Source organism: Rhinoraja longicauda, chromosome 23 (genome assembly GCF_053455715.1).
Source record: "Rhinoraja longicauda isolate Sanriku21f chromosome 23, sRhiLon1.1, whole genome shotgun sequence".
Classification (NCBI taxonomy): domain Eukaryota; kingdom Metazoa; phylum Chordata; class Chondrichthyes; order Rajiformes; family Arhynchobatidae; genus Rhinoraja; species Rhinoraja longicauda.
The window spans coordinates 20855716-20871737 of NC_135975.1; positions in this window are offsets into that span (position 1 = coordinate 20855716).

A 16022-nucleotide genomic window follows, 5' to 3' on the forward strand; every position below is an offset into this window, starting at 1 on the left:
CTTCAATGCTACAGCAGCAAATCAAACAAGCTCTGCTGATTGATATCAGTGCCCTCAACATGTCGGAACATCACTTGCATGCAAGCTATCCACTGAATTTTATGTGTGTCCTGTCAGCACTTGGAAGTGCTAATCATGTAATTAATTTTGCATTTCCACTCAAGACTGCAACAGATTAAATCTGGAGAGTTGTATAATTGAATTTCTTGGCCCCAGTCTCTTGTTCTTATCGCAATCAACATTACCTCCACTGAAGCTTCCAATCACAACTAATTCTGGGTCAACTTCTGCCAATCTTCCATGCCAACACTCAACAACCTTATGAATTGAACAGAACTCCTGAATATAACCACCATTGACAACTTCACCAACATTTTCCATCGATTCCAGCAATGGTTCTGGGGGTAGTAGTCTCATGATTTCAGGGTCCAGGTTGCATGGTTTGTTATTGTATTGTCTTCTTTGCACACACAATACAATCTATGTTCTCATAACTTGAAGTTTAGGTAAATCATAGAGATAATTTATAACTAATTGTATTTCAAAGCATTTGATTGCTCAGGAGTAAGACGTATACTGGGCAGTAATATTATTCACCTTCTAATCCAATACTCAAATTCAGCAGGTTATTTAGGTTTAGGTTTATTATTCTCACATGTACAGAAGTACGGTAAAACGCATTGTTCTGCATGCTATCTACACAAATCGGAAGTACTACACATAGATACAATCATGCAATCCAAACAGATCAGATACACCATACATAGATGCAACATCAGTTGCAACTCAAGTACAATACATGGAGCAGAATATAGTTCTCAGCTTTATAGCTTTTTGTAGTGCAACACCTCCACAGACAAAGTTCAATGTCCTCAATGGGCTAGAGGTGAATCAAAGAGGTATCCTAACTCAGAGAAGGACCGTTCAGGAGCCTGATAACAGAAGGGAAGAAGCTGTTCCTGAGTCTGGTGCTGCGCGCTTTCAAGCTTCTGTACCTTCTGCCAGATGGGAGCAGGAGGAAGGGTGGAACAAGTTTGGGTGGGAGAAGGGTGGGGGAAGGGTGGGACAAGAAGAAGGGTAGGACTGACCTGGGTGGGACAAGTCTTGGATAATGTTGGTTGCTTTTCCACGATGCAGTCAACAGTAGGAAGACCGGTCTGTGCGATGGACTGGTCTGCATTTACAATTCTCCGCAATTTCTTACTGTCCTAGGAAGAGCTGTTCCTAAAACAAACTCAAAGTTATGGTTTCAGTGGTGCATCTGTAGGAGTCACTGGAGACATGCCATATTTTCCCAGTCTCCTCAGTAAGTTGAGATTTGCCTTTTTGGCCGTCGCATCAATGTGGTTGGTCCATGACAGATCACTGGAAATATTACTGCCAAGGAATTTGAAGCACTCAGCTATTTGCACTTCTGCACCATTGATGCTGATTGGGGCATGTCCTCCACCCTACATCCTGAAGTAGATAACTAGCTCCTTCGTCTTGCTGACATTAAGGAAGAGGAACATTAAGGAACATTGGCTTGACACATCATCAGATATCTCTAATTGACTGCCTTAACAAACATTCATGGGGTTTAACATAGATTGTACCTCATTTATGTGCCATGCCAGAGGTTTCCTAAGCTGTGGCCCTTGCCCACAGAGCTTTGAGTGACTGCATTTAACTTTGGCTCATCCCTGACATTTAGTCCTGAACCTTGGCTGCACTTGGTTGTGGACAACACCTGGCTGAAACACCAGGCAGACAACAGGCATTGTGCTCTTCATTATAGCTTGTGGGCAGCAGTCAATGTTTGTTGTCGTGTGTGACAATGGGAACATCCCCTACAGCATTCTGTCCTGCATTGGACAGCATTTGCTGACAAATACCACTGCATCTCCTCCCAGACCTCCCTGGCAAAGATGCCTTCTAGAAGGGTATGAGCAGCAGTAATTTACAGTGTGCCCATAACCAGAGTAGGAAGTGGAATGGCCATTTTTTCATCTTCACTTAAAGGATCTATTGGTCGGGTCTTTCTCACCACTAATCAAGCAGTGTTTGTCAGTTGTAATCTCACATTCTCAGAGAAAACATTTAGGCGCACGTCATCTACAATTCCATGATAAGACATCTGCATTACTGCCACACTGCCATGTTAAAATTCTTTGCAGTCCTTCAAGAGAACGTTTATATGCATGATACTACCATAATTAATGGTTGCTTTCAATGTACAATATAATTATATCATGTATTGTATTACTTGATGTTTTACAGTAGGTAGTAATTAAGTGATGTGATTTCTCACCAAGCTATTTTAGTTTTATTTATGGAGAGTAGATCATAATTTAAATTTAAATCACATAAATGCAACCTGCAAGTTCCCATAAATTGCGTGCCTCTTCACAAGTATTTCCATAGCAACCACAGATGAATGAGCGCTGGGACATGGACAGCCAATATTTGAGAAAATAATTAATATTTGACTTACTTCCGAATTCAGTGTGTCCTTTAAAAACATAACACGACGTGTTAATCTAGCAGTTTTGTAAACACACAAATATATACAGATGGAAATACTTTCACCCAGAAGAACCGTAAAAGTCGAAGAAGCAGCTCAACACCTTCTCACAAGCAGTTAGAGTGGTGATGAAGGCATATGGTACACTTGCCATCGTAGGTCAGGATCCCATCCTCCAAAATTCCATAATGCACATAATGAACAGTTTGAAAGATACCAAACATAACCATGCTGGAACCTTGAACAAATGTAGACAGTCAGAACCTTCTTTTCTGCACAGTGGGAATGTCAAACACCTGAGGGCATAGCTTTAAGGGGAGAGGGGCAAAGTTTAAGGGAGATGTGTGGGACATATTCTCGCCACTGAGGCTGGTGGCTGTGGTGGGTGCCTGGAACGCACTGCCAGGGGTGGTGGTGGAGGCAGATACAATAGTGGCATTTAACAGCCTTCTAGAAAGACACATGGATCAGCTTGTTCCATACACTCACCACCCTGTGTGTGAAAAAGTTACCCCTCAGATTCCTATTAAATCTTTTCCCCTTCACCTTAAACCTATGTCCTCTTGTCCTCGATTTACCTACTCTGGAAAGATTGGATTACGTGCAGGCAGAGGAGATTAGTTCCACGGCACATGTTCAGCACGGACATTATGGGGTGAAGAACCTGTTCAAGTGCTGTACAAGTTGTATGTTCTATGTCGGCAAGGACATTTTTGAAAGGGAAAAAGCATTGCCAATAATACCAAAACCTTGAGAACAGAAAACCACCACAAGTTACCACAAAACTCAGACTGCATTACCCCATGACATTGGCAAGATCTGCAAGGACTACTTGAAGGAGTCGCTTATATCTTTCAAGACAAGCTGCTCCCTTTCAAACAAAGCAACTTTCTGCATCTGCACGTGGTTGGGTTTTGAAACTGCTAGCCAGAAAGAGGTGACAGCCATAAAAACTCTGACAGGCACCTGTTGACCCTGAAGGAAAAGCAGCCTGTGTTTTTGTTTGTGGAAGAGAGCAAGAACTGGAAGCCGTGCTTGCAGAACAGTTATGCCAGAGATCCAGGACCAGCAATAGTGTTTTGAAGCTGTTAACTAGAGTCATAGAGTGATACAGTGTGGAAACATGCCCTTCGGCCCAACCTGCCCATGCTGGCCAACATGTCCCAGCTACACTAGTCCCCGTTTGGTCCATATCCCTCCAAACTTGTCTTATCCATGTACCTGTCTAACTATTTCTTAAACATTGGGATAGTCCCAGCCTCAGCTACCTCCTCTGGCAGCTTGTTCCATACACTCACCACCCTTTGTGTGAAAAAGTTACCCCTCAGATTCCTATTAAATCTTTTCCCCTTCACTTTAAACCTACGTCATCTTGTCCTCGCTTTACCTACTCTGGGCAAGAAACTCTGTGCATCAACCCGATCTATTCCTCTCATGAGGAGCTGCTGGAAATCGAGGTGAGCTCGTGGTCTCCTTTGATATTGAAGTGTTGCCACCCATAGAATCCCTAATGGATGTGCAGAGTGAGAAATTAAATCTTCTCAGGCTGCCAGACCAAGAAGAAGCAATGGAAAAGTCCCTGATGAATTGATGGTACCAAGGTAACCTTTGTAAATTTTGCATATTCTTTCATGCAGAAAATGGACCAAATTGAGATACACATTTGCTCCTTCGGGCAAATAAGTGTAAGTTACACACAGACCAGTGCATGCCATCAGTGCAACACCCCACATTCTGTTTCATTACGACATTTTCAACAGGTGCTAGATCACACTTTCGCAATGGAATGCAATAGCAATATTCACGTTGAACCATCAGGACAAAATATTCTTGAGATTAAAGAAATTCAAGCTGAGAAGTGTAACCAGCAGGAAAGAAATGGAAATGGCACTCTGAAGTCCACATTTGCAAAGCAGGTCTTGGGACCAAGATCTACAATATAACAACCTTTAGTTCTTCCGTAAACTAGGTTCCCCACAAATCACAAACTCATCATGTGGCAGACACAGGAGGTGACAAAGAAAGTATCCATGGCACTTTTGTTTTGCAGGTGGCAAACCACTGCTCCACTGCTCATTGCTATTGTTAATTATGGCCAAGATACTACATAATTTCAGCTGAAGGTCGCACATTTGCCCAGTCTGTATCAGCAAGCAATACTGGGCCTGCATCAGTCTATGAATCCACAACAGCGGGCGTCAAGTCGAGTTTATTGTAATGCGCACCAGTACGGTTCGGTACCAGTGCAATGAATATCTTGCCCTACAGCACCATCACAGGCACCTATTCAGACAACATACAAAATCATAAACGATACGTAAATTATATAAGACAGGGAAAAGAAAAAGATAGTGCTAAAATAATATTAGCACAAAACAGAATTAGAACAAAAGTGTCCATGGTAGTGTACGAGATGGTTCCTTGTGTTCATTTGTTGGGGTAGGATTAGGGTGAGCAGGGTGTGTTTAAGAACGTGATAGTTGTGTGACCTAAGGCTTCTATACTTCCTGTGCGATGGTAGCAGTGAGAAGGCCTGGTCTGGATGGTGGGGATCTTTGATGATAGATGCCACTTGCTTGAGGGAGCGCTTTGTGTAGATGCTTTCCGTGGTGGGGAGGGTGGTGTCCGTGATGGACCAGGCCGAGTCCACCACTCTCTTCAGCCTCTTCCTTTCCTGTGCATTAGATTTGCCACACCAGCCCATGTCAGGATACATTCTACGGTGCACCTGCAGAGGTTTGTGAGAGTATTCCGTGACTTGCCAAATCACTTTGAACTTCCAAGAAGGTAGAGGCGTTAGCAAAGCTTCTTCATGATTAAATCGAGCTGGGCCCAGCAATGGTCCAAACTCATGGAAGAGTTAACAAAGGCAGCAGACAATGGCTGCCTGTGTCGAGCCCTGAAAGAACGTCGGCATAGAAATAGAACAACATCCCTTTTGAATGCTGTCATTGGTATTGTTGAGCCATTGGGCATGCAATTATAAGTGTTTGGCTATGGCCATTTCACAGATTATCAGTCAACTCCTGTACGGAGTTCTGTCACAGGGTCAAAGGAACATAGGGCGCCCAAAGAAACAGTTCAAAGACTGCGTCAAGGACCCCCTCCAGCAAGCAGGCCTTGCCCCAAAAGAACTGGAAACCCGTGCCAGTGACAGGACTGGCTGGCGTATGACCTACGAAGGCGGTCAGCAGATTCAACATAATTGTATAAGGGGTAAGAGAGTTGTAAAAACAAGCCTGAAGGCTTTGTGCCTCAATGCAAGGAGTATACGTAATAAGGTGGATGAATTAAATGTGGAGATAGTTATTAATGATTATGATATAGTTGGGATTACGGAGACATGGCTCCAGGGTGACCAAGGCTGGGAGCTCAACATCCAGGGATATTCTATATTCAGGCGGGATAGACAGAAAGGAAAAGGAGGTGGGGTAACGTTACTGGTTAGAGAGGAGATTAAAGCAGTGGAAAGGAAGGACATTAGCTTGGAGGAAGTGGAATCGATATGGGTAGAGCTACGAAACACTAAGGGGCAGAAAACTCTAGTGGGAGTTGTGTACAGGCCACCTAACAGCAGTAGTGAGGTTGGGGATGGCATCAAGCAGGAAATTAGAAATGCGTGCACTAAAGGTGCAGCAGTTATAATGGGTGACTTCAATCTACATATAGATTGGGTGAACCAAACTGGCAGGGGTGCTGAGGAAGAGGATTTCTTGGAATGTTTGAGAGATGGTTTTCTAAACCAACATGTCGAGGAACCAACGAGAGAACAGGCCATTCTAGACTGGGTATTGAGTAATGAGGAAGGGTTAGTTAGCCATCTTGTTATAGGATGGAGAGTGACAAAGTCAATACAGAAACAAGTGTTCTGAACTTAAAGAAAGGTAACTTTGAGGGTATGAGGCGTGAATTGTCTAAGATAGACTGGCGATTGATGCTGAAAGGGTTGACGGTGGACATGCAATGGAAGGCATTTAAAGGTCGCATGGATGAACTACAACAAGTGTTCATCCCAGTTTGGCAAAAGAACAAACCAAGAAAGGTAGTGCATCCGTGGCTAACAAGGGAAATCAAGGATAGTATTAAAACAAAAGATGAAGCATACAGATTAGCCAGAAAATGTAGCATACCAGAGGACTGGGAGAAATTCAGAGTCCAGCAGAGGAGGACAAAGGGCTTAATTAGGAAAGGGAAAATAGATTATGAGGGGAAAACAGGCAAGGAACATAAAAACTGACTGTAAAAGCTTTTATAGATATGTCAAGAGAAAAAGATTAGTTAAGACAAATGTAGGTCCCTTGCAGTCGGAAACAGGTGAATTGATCATAGGGAACAAGGAGATGGCAGACCAATTGAACAAATACTTTGGTTCTGTCTTCACTAAGGAAGACATAAACCGTCTGCCGGAAATAGCGGGGGACCGGGGGTCTAATGAGATGGAGGAACTGAGGGAAATCCAGGTTAGTCGGGAAGTGGTGTTAGGTAAATTAAATGGATTAAAGGCAGATAAATCCCCAGGGCCAGATAGGCTGCATCCCAGAGTGCTTAAGGAAGCACACGGTATTGAGGGTTCAGTGTTGAGGTGGATAGAAAATTGGTTGGCGGACAGGAAGCAAACAGTAGGAATAAACGGGTCCTTTTCGGAATGGCAGGCAGTGACTAGTGGGGTACCGCAAGGCTCAGTGCTGGGACCCCAGTTATTTACAGTGTATATTAATGATTTGGACGAGGGAATTGAATGCAACATCTCTAAGTTTGCGGATGACACGAAGCTGGGTGGCAGTGTTAGCTGCGAGGAGGATGCTAGGAGGCTGCAGAGTGACTTGGATAGATTAGGCGAGTGGGCAAATGCATGGCAGATGCAATATAATGTGGATAAATGTGAGGTTATCCACTTTGGCGGCAAGAACAGGAAAGCAGAGTATTACCTGAATGGTGACCGATTGGGAGAAGGGGAGATGCAACGTGACCTGGGTGTCATGGTGCACCAGTCATTGAAAGCAAGCATGCAGGTGCAGCAGGCAGTGAAGAAAGCGAATGGTATGTTGGCATTCATAGCAAGAGGATTTGAGATTAGGAGCAGGGAGGTTCTGCTGCAGTTGTACAGGGCCTTGGTGAGACCGCACCTGGAGTATTGTGTGCAGTTTTGGTCTCCTAACCTGAGGAAAGACATTCTTGCCTTAGAGGGAGTACAGAGAAGGTTCACCAGATTGATCCCTGGGATGGCGGGACTTTCATATGAGGAAAGACTGGATAGACTGGGCTTGTACTCGCTGGAATTTAGAAGACTGAGGGGGGATCTTATAGAAACATATAAAATTCTTAAGGGGTTGGAGAGGCTAGATGCGGGAAGATTGTTCCCAATGTTGGGGGAGTCCAGAACCAGGGGTCACAGCTTAAGGATAAGGGGGAAGTCTTTTAGGACCGAGATGAGAAAACATTTCTTCACACAGAGAGTGGTGAGTCTGTTGAATTCACTGCCACAGAAGGTAGTTGAGGCCAGTTCATTGGCTATATTTAAGAGGGAGTTAGATGTGGCCCTTTTTGCTAAAGGGATCAGGGGGTATGGAGAGAAGGCAGGTACAGGCTACTGAGCTGGATGATCAGCCATGATCATATTGAATGGCGGTGCAGGCTCGAAGGGCCGAATGGCCTACTCCTGCACCTATTTTCTATGTTTCTATGTTTCTATTCGAAGACAATCTCCAAAGCCGATTCGTTAGTGCCAGAGACAGAAGAAAGGCTGCAGCCCTAACACCCCCCCCCAACCCCACAGCAACCTCCACGTGCCCCCACAGCGGCCTCCACGTCCTCCCACAGCGGCCTCCACGTGCTCCCACTAATCCCGTGTGTGTGGCTCACGCCATCGGACTCGTAAGTCACAGTCGATCCCACAAGACATGAGACTGCACAACCATGCTATTGTTATCCACGATGAGCCACCACCACCACCAAGACACGTGAATAAGTGGCTGTTGGCATCTCTAGCATGTGGCTAACTCAGAGACTGAGGCCGTTTAGTCTGCTGTTCATCCAGGTTAAAAGGACTGTTACTGGAGGAAAGAAAAAAATCCAATAACAAAGCTTATTCCTAAGGGCGACATGAAGCTTCTGATCAGCCTGGCCCTTGGAGGATTGTCATAGAAGACAAGCGCTTTGATGTGTCTATAAATGTTCATTGCCATGTCCACTGAATATGGATCTTAGTGTGAAGTCGGCACCTGGCACAAATATTGCTCTTATCACTGAGAACATTCTGACTTTATGATCAAAATGAGGAGAAACAAACTTCATAAAGTCACTGTGGGGAAGCACGATGAGGAGTTTGGAACACAATGGTAAATTAAATAACAATGGACTTGTTAGTGCTTTGTACTGACAATGTGTGTGAAATCAAACAATGGAAAGATAATTAGTACTGGAAGGGGATTGTCAAATTGGGTTGAGCAGAGATGTTTGCGGGAAAGATAAGCAACATTTGAGTAGAAAGTACCTTGGCAATCATGCTGATTAGAACATTTTTTGTTTTGCCTTCTCCCATGTTGAGTGCTTCTTTTACTCTCCATAGGCAGAAGCAAGATGATCACCACCACCTCATCCCAAGCACATAGAAGGACGAACACTGATGAAGCAGCTGAAGATGGTTGGGTCGAGGACACTGCTGTGTGAACTCTCGTATTAATGGCCAAGTATGATTCACTTCAACAGCCACAACGCAGGGATAATGGTGGTAAAATGTGGCCTGTTGTTTACAAGGTATAATTGCACAAACCTGTTTCTTAGGTTGTTGCTTCATACAAATGAATGGGACAGTTCTCTCACTTTAGGCACCAAGTCTCACTCACTTTGTAAGGATAACTGAGCTGGAGCGCATTTGCAGTTTCTAAATTTAGTGCCTCAGTCAAGACCAGGTTGTCTCGTTTAATGTATGGTTATAATATAACCGAGTAGCCATTACAGGGCTCGGCCATTTCAGAGGCAAGTAAGAGTCAACACGATTAATGTGGGTCTGACAACACATACAGGCCCAAATGGGTAAGAACAGCAGATACCTTCTCCTGAAGGACATGAGTAAACAAGACGGGTGACTATTACTGGGGCTGGCTGCTTGTGAATGAAAAAATATTTAGTTAACAGAATTTGTTAACAGAACTGTAACAGAACTGTAAATGCGCCTGATCTTTCACAGATTCTGCATCTCAGGATTGCGAGTCTGGGTCTTTGGATCACCAGTGCAGTGGCAGAACCATTGGTGCACCTGCTGCATTGAGAGGTTTGTTCTGTAGAATGCCCTTGTAGCAGCCACAAGGATGCAACAGCAATAGAACAACCAGCCAAAGAGGTAACCTGCCATTTAATGTCGCAGATTCTGAGTGCCATGAATTCATTTGATCAGCCTGACCTTGTGACGACTGCACTATGCATTGCAGGTGTACAGAGAGCCCAGGAAGCAGCACAATGTCACCAAAATCACATGATCAACCCCAAAGGCTTGGAATTTCTTCAAAGCTGGTCCCGTTCTGTCAGTTTAACTTAATCAAAACTCTGACAGCACCAAAAGGAAGTTCTGCTTTAGGGATCACAGGCTCAAAACATGAAGAGATTTATGTTTCTATAACATTACTCCAGGACGAAAATTAAAGTGCATCCTTGTCAATAAATAATTTCCAAATTGGTGTCACTAATAAAGATGACAAGTATATTTTATCTTCTCAGCTTGGCATGAAGCAAACATTTGAGTGTTAATTTTCTGAGCTCTGCATTTGATTTTATGACCATTATTTTAAATGGTTGGGAAATGGAGTTGAGGTAGCAGGCACTGGTTTCTGACGCAGACTGTGTTAGATAATCCTGACATCGCAATATCTCAGAGAACTAACTGTAAATGCGCCTGATCTTTCAGTTTAAATAAATGAGTAGATTTTCAATAATGTTGTACAAAAATGTGTTAATTTATAGCTCAGTACGTTGCAGTTCCATTAAATTGTGAAAATTAAATATCCAAAATGCACTAAATCTTTTCATTGAAAAATCTTGACATTCAAGCTGTTGGATAGTATAACTTTTTAAAATCTAAGATCCATTTGAAACTAGAAAATATCTCCTGACAACATCCCAAGCTTAATTATTATATAGTTCTGTATTATTATTATTATTATTATTTAATAACACTTCTTTAGTAAAGAATTGTCATCAAAATTACTTCATCACAAGGATATTTGAGTTCATTTCCCATTCATTTGATGGCTGCTCTCCTCCACATATAGTTTATGAGAGAATTGTTTAATTTGTAGTCATTTGCTGTTCACTTAAATGGTTTCAGATGGTAGATGTAAATAGTGCTGGAAAGTCATAATCTCTTAAAGCATTTGTTAAATCAGCACGGTGGTGAGTTCCTAGACTAGTTTTGCAGAGTCGGTGTTTGAAAAATAAATAATTCAAAATGAATTGTATTATTAACATAAGATAACAACATTACCACCTTTTCCATGTTAATTTAAGGATACTTACTGATTTTCTGAATCTTTGTATCACTTTGTTCCAAGCCTTTCACACACGAGTGAGGTTTCTGCTTGTGGATCTTGCATGGTTATTTCTAAGTGCCTGTTCATTGTAGATGAATTACATGTAAAAGTCTGCAAGACAGTGAAAAGATAAGAGACTGCAAAAAAAAATGACATTAGTGCAAAATGCAATTGGAGAAAAAAAACAGGTCCATGGTGCAACAGGTGGCCCATAATGTTCCGTTGTTGAGATGGGATAAAGGCTGTGCAGATTGGTTCCAGAGACTGATAGAAAAGTAGATGTTCACAAACTTAGTGTTGTGTGGCTCAGCTTCAGACATCTGTACGTCCTGCCCGGTGGTAGAAGGTAGAAGAGGCCATGGGCCGGAGGATGGGGATCGTTGATGATAGATGCCACCTTATTGAGGCACCACCTCCTGTAGATGCTATCGATAATGAGGAGGGCAGTACCCACGATGGACCGGACTAGGTCCACCATCCCCTTCAGCCGCTTGTGTTCCCCTGCTTTGAAATTGCCATTCCAGGCATGGATGCAACCAGTCAGAATACTTCCTACAGTACATCCATCAAAGTTTGTTTGCCTATTCAGTGAAATGCCAAATCTCTTTAAACCTCTAAGAAAGAGTTTCTGGCATGTCCGCTTCCTGCCTATATCTATGTGCTGTGCCCAGTACAGGTCATCTGAGGTGTAAACACCCCACAATTTAACTCTCTCCTTCATCGACAATGAATACTGGCGCATGTTCTCCTGACTACTCTTTTCTGAAGTCAATGATTAGCAAAGATACTAGAGGAGCAAGATAGACCACTCGACCCTAAAAACCATACTATGTCATGGCGCCATGTCATGGCGCCAAAGACGAAATTGCTGAGCATTTGGATAGCGGTAACAGGATCATTCCGAGTCAGCATGGATTTACGAAGGGGAAATCATGCTTGACAAATCTATTGGAATTTTTTGAGGATGTAACTAGGAAAATTGACAGGGGAGAGTCGGTGGATGTGGTGTACCTCGACTTTCAGAAAGCCTTCGACAAGGTCCCACATAGGAGATTAGTGGGCAAAATTAGAGCACATGGTATTGGGGGTAGGGTAGAAAATTGGCTGACAGACAGAAAGCAAAGAGTGGGGATAAATGGGTCCCTTTTGGAATGGCAGGCAGTGACCAGTGGGGTACCGCAAGGTTCGGTGCTGGGACCCCAGCTAGTTACGATATACATTAATGACTTAGATGATAGGATTAAAAGTACCATTAGCAAATTTGCAGATGATACTAAGCTGGGGGGTAGTGTGAATTGTGAGGAAGATGCAATAAGGCTGCAGGGTGACTTGGACAGGTTGTGTGAGTGGGCGGATACATGGCAGATGCAGTTTAATGTAGATAAGGGTGAGGTTATTCACTTTGGAATTAAGAATAGAAAGGCAGATTATTATCTGAATGGTGTCAAGTTAGGAAGAGGGGATGTTCAACGAGATCTGGGTGTCCTAGTGCATCAGTCACTGAAAGGAAGCATGCAGGTACAGCAGGCAGTGAAGAAAGCCAATGGAATGTTGGCCTTCATAACAAGAGGAGTTGAGTATAGGAGCAAAGAGGTCCTTCTACAGTTGTACCGGGCCCTGGTGAGACTGCACCTGGAGTACTGTGTGCAGTTTTGGTCTCCAAATTTGAGGAAGGATATTCTTGCCATTGAGGGCGTGCAGCGTAGGTTCACTAGGTTAATTCCCGGAATGGCGGGACTGTCGTATGTTGAAAGGCTGGAGCAATTAGGCTTGTATACACTGGAATTTAGAAGGATGAGGGGGGATCTTATTGAAACATATGAGATAATTAGGGGATTGGACACATTAGAGGCAGGAAACATGTTCCCAATGTTGGGGGAGTCCAGAACAAGGGGCCACAGTTTAAGAATAAGGGGTAGGCCATTTAGAACGGAGATGAGGAAGAACTTTTTCAATCAGAGAGTGGTGAAGGTGTGGAATTCTCTGCCTCAGAAGGCAGTGGAGGCCAGTTCGTTGGATGCTTTCAAGAGAGAGCTGGATAGAGCTCTTAGGGATGGCGGAGTGAGGGGGTATGGGGAGAAGGCAGGAACGGGGTACTGATTAAGAGTGATCAGCCATGATCGCATTGAATGGCGGTGCTGGCTCGAAGGGCTGAATGGCCTACTCCTGCACCTATTGTCTGTTGTCTATTGTCTATTGTCTATAGTAGGCAGAAACTTGCAGAAACATTTTAAAAGAAAAATAACAAAAATGTGTGAATTGATAGATGAGATATATTCTGCATTTTAATGTTATCATCACGCATACTGTTCCCCCAAAACACTGATTACACTGCGAGAGGCATAGCGAACGGTGGGTTTTGCCTACTAAAATGGCGGCCGTTACGCTCCTTTGCGTACTACACTTCAGTATAGGCGATTTCAACGGAGTGATCCATCTTGTTCCTCTAGTATCTTTGATGATTAGTTCCTTGGTCTTGTGGACATTCAGCGTGAGGCTGTTGTTGCATCATCACGCAATCAGGTTCTACCGCGCTATCATCTGCTGACTCGTCATCACCTGTGATTCGCTAGACACAGTGCAGTACAGTATTGCTCCGTGGTTTTGTAAAATAGAATTTTCTCACTTTCACGATTTCTCATTGACATGGGCAATTCACATAAATCTATTCCACCACTCGTGAAAGGACAGTGAAGTATGTTTTTACAGTGTGCAAACACGATAGGTGACAATCTACTTGAAGCCATGATCGTAAATGATTGGAGCAGAATTAGGCTATTCGGCCCATCAAGTCAACTCCGTCATTCAATCATGGCTGATCCATCTCTCCCCCTCCACCCCATTCTCCTGCCTTCTCCTCATAACCCCTGACGTCCATCATCGCTGCTTCTCTATCCACACTGTTAATTGTTCTCCAAGCATGGCCAAGGTTCAGCTTTGGGGTAACAGGTCCTTTGACAATTTCTACAAAGGAAATCAAACCCACTTGATGATAATTGCAATCAAATCATCACAAGGGTGTAGATCTGCATTAACATTAAGCTGCGGCCCTTCCACAGAAGTCCAACATTCCATAAGTGTTCTAAAGACATGCAGTAGGAGCAGAATTAGGCCATTCGGCCCATCGAGACCACTCCGCCATTTGATCATGGCTGATCTATTTTTCCCCACTCAATCTCATTCTCCTGCCTTCTCTCTAACCTTTGACAAACTTACAAATCAAGAACCTGTCAATCTCCGCTTTAAAAAATGCCCAATAACATCCTCCACAGCTGTCTGTGGCAATGAATTCCACATATTCACTATTTGTATTGCTATTTACAGGTGGACATTGTGGTAGGTTGGGCATTTGTTAATTTTTATGATCAAGCAGACCATCTTTTTGTGGAAACGTTCCCTTTTTCCTCTTCCTTTCAAGATTCCATGCTGGCCTTCATTGGTAATCTTCCATTAGTAACTGCAGGGCGAGCTCGTAGCATTAGAACTGAAATAAATTCATCCCAAACTCCTTGTATGACTTCACGTCTCCATGACATGTTTCCATGGTATGATTGAATTGCTGTGATAAAGAGCATTACAGCCCCATCTCGTATCCCTACAGCTTGGATTTTGCTCAGTGTCTTTATTTTGGGCATTACATTCATACTCACATTACCTACATGCTGTTCTTTGTGACTAATGGGGTTAGTAGTAGGATCTGATTGACATAAAAGGGAATTAGCACAATTCAATTCCCCTGGCTGGTTTGTGGTACAATATTAATATTCCTGGAGCGTAATCCAATGGACAGGTTGCTGTTGTTGTGTTTAACATGCATCCGGCTGATGGTTGCTGGTCGGCACGGGCCTGGTGGGCCGAAAGGCCTGTTTCCATGCCATATCTCTAAACCAAAGGTCAATGAATCCTCTGCAATGGATTTAGTTTTAGTTTTAGAGATACAGCACGATCCCTCACATTAACATTATCCGACACACACTAGGGACTCTCTCTTTCGTGTGTCAACTACAACAGTCAAAAGTGTCAATTGGTGCTTCAGAGTACTGTAGTTGACGCTTTGCTGCAAATTTTGCCAGTTCCGTAGAACTACCCAGGGTGTATGACGAGGATGTAAAGCAGCTCCCACCCCACACTAGGGACAATTTACACATACACCAAGCCAATTAACCTTCAAACCTGTACGTCTTTGGAGTGTGGGAGGAAACCCGAGATCTCGGAAAAACCTCGCATGGTCAAGGGGAGAACGCACAAACTCCAAACAGATAACACTCTTAGTCGGAATCGAACCCGGGTCTCTGGCTCTGTAAGCGCTGTAAGGCAGCAACTCTACCACCACCACCTTGGTTTCAGCTTTATTCGGTAATTTATCAGTTCAGATTCGTTTATTGTCACGTGTACAGTGAAAAACCTTTGGCGCCTGCTATCCAGTCCGCAGAAAGACATTACAATTTACCTTGACCTCGTAGTTGCTACATAACATCACTGTCTTGTTCTGCTTAGGCACCACTGTAATAGGAGCTGCCCAATCATTCTTCTCTATGCAGGACATGATACCACATATCATGCAGTATTATCACCAGGGAAACCAGCCCACTCTCAGTAGTTTCCTTCAAGGTCAAGACTTATGGAAGTTGAAAGTTGTTTCCACAAGAAGGAAGTCAGGAGGGCAAAACGAGGCAGGAGATTGCTCTGGCAGTTAAAATTAAGGATAAGCCAAACACATTTTATAAGTACATTAAGGGAAAGAGGATAACTAGAGAGAGAATAGGGCCCCTCAGGATCCAAAGCAGCCATCTATACAAGGAACTGCAGGAGATGGGCAAGGTCATCAATGAGTATTTCTTCTCTGCTTTTACTGTGCTAGCTTAGATGGAGCATCTTGTTCGACATGGACAAGTTTGGCTGAAGGACCTGTTTCTGTGCTATGTATTTCTGTGCTAAATATTTTGTCTTTCCATCGCCTTCCTTAAATTTCGAAGCATATCCAACCTATTATA